Source organism: Dysidea avara, chromosome 3, assembly GCF_963678975.1.
Source record: "Dysidea avara chromosome 3, odDysAvar1.4, whole genome shotgun sequence".
Classification (NCBI taxonomy): Eukaryota; Metazoa; Porifera; class Demospongiae; order Dictyoceratida; family Dysideidae; genus Dysidea; species Dysidea avara.
In genome coordinates this window covers 3,929,743-3,934,582 of record NC_089274.1, presented here as the reverse complement: position 1 = coordinate 3,934,582, position 4,840 = coordinate 3,929,743, and the positions used below count along the sequence as shown (strand labels likewise).

Genomic DNA, 4,840 nt, shown 5'->3' with positions numbered 1-4,840 from the left:
TCGAAGTATCACATTACGTGATGGAGTGACGGAGCTGTAGCATTGGCAAACCACCTCCGGCTGCCGGAGCTCTAGAAACACCGTTATATATATGCTTATAACCTTAATGTAATCACTTAAGTGAATATAGTATTTTATCATAAGGTATTATGCATTATAATGCATGTATTCTGAAGCTGTTGGCAGATCTTAACTAAATATATTATATTGTTATCAACAGCGGCGGAGGAAGTAGTTGATATGAGGGGGGGGCTCCGCTGGGCTGACCCAGACTTATTTCAAAAAAAAAAAAAAAAAAAAAGATCACAACCAACTGACAAGAGTTTTCCACCTCACCAGCTACCATTTCTAGCTGATAAACTACATAAAAATCCTTACATAGCTCGCTACACACTGAATACTTTATTAGAGTGACTGTTCTATTAGAGTATCTCGATCTTTATCACGGTCTTCAAGAAAGATAATTTCGGTGTGATATCATTCTGAGGGGGGGCTAAGCCCCCCCTCAGCAGACCAAAGGGGGCTTTAGCCCCCTACCCCCCCTTTCCGCCGCCTATGGTTATCAATGGTGAACTTCATATTATATCATACAGTACGATAGTAACTGTATATTAGGGATCCACAAGGTTTGGGATTTCTTGCCCAATAAATATCACCCTAAAACCAGCTAATATTAAGTTTCTGACAGATTAGCAGTATTGGTTAGGCATAGCCAAGCTCAAAAATGTCTTCAGATCTACAGTACGATAGTAACTGTATATTAGGGATCCACAAGGTTTGGGATTTCTTGCCCAATAAATATCACCCTAAAACCAGCTAATATTAACTTTCTGACAGATTAGCAGTATTGGTTAGGCATAGCCAAGCTCAAAAATGTCTTCAGATCAACGCTAGAACGTTCCGCCAAGTTGCTATGAAATTTAAAAAAATTCGTATTTAACAGAATTTTCTGCTGACTGACTGACTGACTTACTAACTAATGCCTTCAGACAAGCGTAACTCGATAACGGCTAAGGCTACAGGCCTGATTTCTTCACTGTTCAACGTCGCTTCGGCCCGAGACGTGCCTTTTCGCTAACCGCAGCAGCTACAATGCATGTGTCATGGTGCTACCTTTGTCCTCCTAAAAGATCCTTTGTACCCATTTCCTTACTCCAGTACTACGTGGGTGACGATTTGCGGTACGCGTAATGGCTTCAGTGCGAGCGTTATGGCTTCAGTGCAAGATTTAAAATTACTCAGGCGTTTCTTGCACTACTCTTTGCTTGAAATGTTATGTAGGTGTTTAACATACCATTAGCCTCGTTGGTAGCTGAAAACAGAGTGCATTCGCCTTACACTAATCATAGATATCAGAGGCGCGTACAAGGTACTTACGCGCCTCTAAAAATATCTTTGAACTAATCGACTGCTGAGGCGCGCGTTTTGACAAGCTTTTCCACTATTGAACTAAAATGTTAGAATACACGAGTAACACGTGCAATCTATAAGCACGCGCGTCTAGATTTAGAGTGGAGTGTCAGGCCGACTCTTGACATTATTAGTCGCGTGAGTGATATAAATATCGTAGCAAGTATTTGATTATAAAGGCTTGAAAAGAAAACACAGTGAAGAAGCAGACAGTGATGATGTAGGAAGAGTAGATATTGGAAGAGGCAGTGGAGGTGGTGGCAGAGGAAGAATAGATACTGGCAGAGGAAGACGAGGTGGTGGCAGAGGCAGGGGAAGTGACAGATTTAGAGGCAAGGGAGGTGGCGCTAGAGGAAGAGGAGCATACAAACCAATTAATGATATGCAGGATGGCTATAGAGGAGGAGGTAGAGGCTACAGAGGAGGGACTAGAGGGAGAACAGACAGAAGAGAGCATGCTGAAACAATGATGAAATATGATGATGAATTTTATAGAAAAGATCAATCATTTGTAATTAATTATTATTGTACTAAATAAATTTTGCTGAGTTCACATGCTTTTGTCCTTTTAACACTTATCAGATAAAATATGCATAATGACTGATATATATGATTGAAGCCAAACTATAGCTATTATAATTGCACATAATGTCACTATCAACACTTTCTTATAGCTTTAATTACTTAAGCCTCCACTATAAAGCTACTGCATGCATGTGGTTATTTTATGCTGCATTTCACTGCTACGCATTAATGCATACTATAATATCACAACACATGCACGTGCATGTTCTGACTTGATGATCTCTACATATGTAATATGCACAGCATCGCAGGGTAACATTCCATAATCTGTATGCCTGTATAGCTCGATCCCCCTGCAGAGATAAAATTTATGTTACAAAAAAGTTTTCAAACAAATATGTTAAGAAAATTAGAAATTTTAAACTGGAGTAGGGAGCATATAGTACATAAATAAGTGCATGGTGCAGGCATGATATTAAATTTCAGTAAAACAATATAACAAGTGTTATATCCCTATACTCTGCAATTTCAAATTATAGCTAATTATGGTTTTAAAAAAAGTAAACAAACAAGTAGAAGCAAAAATTTGTAATTTTACATTCGATTAGGGATCATAGTAATAAAAAGTAAAGAAACAAGGTGGTTGCCTATATATGCCTGCAAATGTACTAGTGGACATTTAATCCCTAATTCAGTATATAGCTGTACAACAGAGGTTCTGAAGACTGAATTACGGATTAAATGTCCACTAGTACATTTGCAGGCATATATAGGCAACCACCTTGTTTCTTTACTTTTTATTACTATGATCCCTAATCGAATGTAAAATTACAAATTTTTGCTTCTACTTGTATATATATATTATTATGTATCTTAAACACAACATTGCAACACTGAGTGTGTATGTAATTGTATATTGTAGTAACCACACATGCATGGGCTTATTACTGCCTATATATATATAGTAATTATATAGCTTTATAACCTATAACTCTTTACGTGTGCTGTTGCAAGCACGGTTACAGTAGTTGCAAACTATAATGCATTGTTATACGAACTGTACTATTATAATAATGATGGTCTATATACAATAATATTATTATAATATACCTGTTAAAGAAATCAATGGCTATAATTATGGAAGAGTCCATACGTGTCTGGGGATAATCTGGGATCTGTGCCATTATGTATTTTAACTTAAACTTTCTAATAAAACAATCGTTTCACTGATTGCTTGTATCACTTCATGTATGATATTGATTGAGTCTATCCATGTATGTAAATCAAAACATGCATATTAGAAAGAGTAAACAAAGTTACATTAAATGTCATACACTTGAAGAAGTGTGCTTATTTGAGTCTATCGTAAACAGGTCGGTGACATACTGGTCTATTATATAGCTACAATAGAATTACATATCAGTAATTCATGCACTACAATGAGTCATCCATCTTTTCAGCCTAACTTTATGCAAGTATGCAAAGAGTATGCTGCTAGGGGAAGGTATACTTTTAATTAGATAAAATTAACTAAAAAAGTAAGACTAAAAAAATGCTTTAGACCAGTTGGTTAATAATCCATACATGCTCCTGTATAAATTACCAGCCTTATACTGAAACTGAAAGGCCAGGATACGGATAGTGTAAATATCTGTATTATATAAAATTTTTATATGCATTTAAATGATGATACTTCCCCTGAGTTTATCTGTACCTAGATCTGTTATATATAGTTAGCTATAATGTATTTAATTTTCAAGAGTAGCGTAATTTACAACAGTTGTTGTATGTGTAATTGTGCACATCTTCAACATTATTTCAGAAAGCTTTGTGAAAGAGTTATAAAAAACACTATTTGTAACCGGATTTAGGAAAAAGGGTCTTCCACACATCCAATTCCGTAAACTTGGGAGACCATAACATAGTGTTCAAGTAACATAATTATTATCCTGAAACTTTCACCATGTATATTCAGCTACGTTGGTGCTCACTTCTGACCAAATTTCAAGTCAATAACTCTTTCCATTGAATTGCCAAAGTTGGCAAACTAGATGTGTGTGAAAGACCCTCTTTTGCAGATCCGGTCACATTTGGTATGTTGCTAGTAAATTGCTTAGCTTTGTGGTGCATCAATCACGTCATTCCACCTTTCCATAGTCACAACAATGCCACATACTACCACTGACTACCCATGCACGGCCATGGAGCATGGAACTTTTATGCTGACACATGTGGAAAGGGCATCAGTGATATCAGTTGACACTTCACCATACTAGGTCTCCAAACAAGCCTTAGGCCTGGATCTCCAGTAAGCACATACACTGCCTTTGGATCCTTACTGCGTACTCATAAACATAATGCAATGACTTATGACTAATGTGAGGAATAAAAACAACCACGATGTGTAAACAGTTTACAATAACACAATACAGACACAACATTCACACTGTAAATGTCAAAGTAGCACTATAATTGTTCTCAGATGTATACAGCAATGTTGAATCACCGTTTTCTGTTTCTCCTATAAGTAGAAATATTCGTATATCTGTAACCACTGCATGTATGTAGCTTACCTAGTTCAATATGTATAAGCATCTTGTCTTTGCAGTCCCATCAGAATAATTTTACGTCTAATGTAGATACAAACAGACCTTATACACTGTACATGCAAAGTAAAATGTGCATGTTGCAAAATACACAGTCCTGTAACAGTAAATTTTAAATGTTGAAAATATTAAGTCATCTAATCCTTCAATGCAAAGTACCTTTACTGTTAAATTAATTTGACAAGCAGAATAGTGTAGTAGTAACAAAACAATCTCAACGAAAAGTGAACTCATGTTTGCATAGAAGAGCTGTAGCCACCACACACGCACCTACTGCCTAAATTTACTTGGCAGCTGGA

General features: G+C 36.5%; 1 long non-coding RNA gene across 1 annotated transcript; it reads right to left on the bottom strand.

Annotated features, from left to right (window-relative positions):
• Positions 1-4,314: 4,314 nt before the first annotated feature.
• LOC136251821 (uncharacterized) lies at positions 4,315-4,840 on the bottom strand. The gene is made up of 2 exons (XR_010699211.1): positions 4,509-4,840; positions 4,315-4,456 (listed from the first exon to the last, which is right to left on the bottom strand). It is a non-coding gene; the product is annotated as an uncharacterized lncRNA (long non-coding RNA).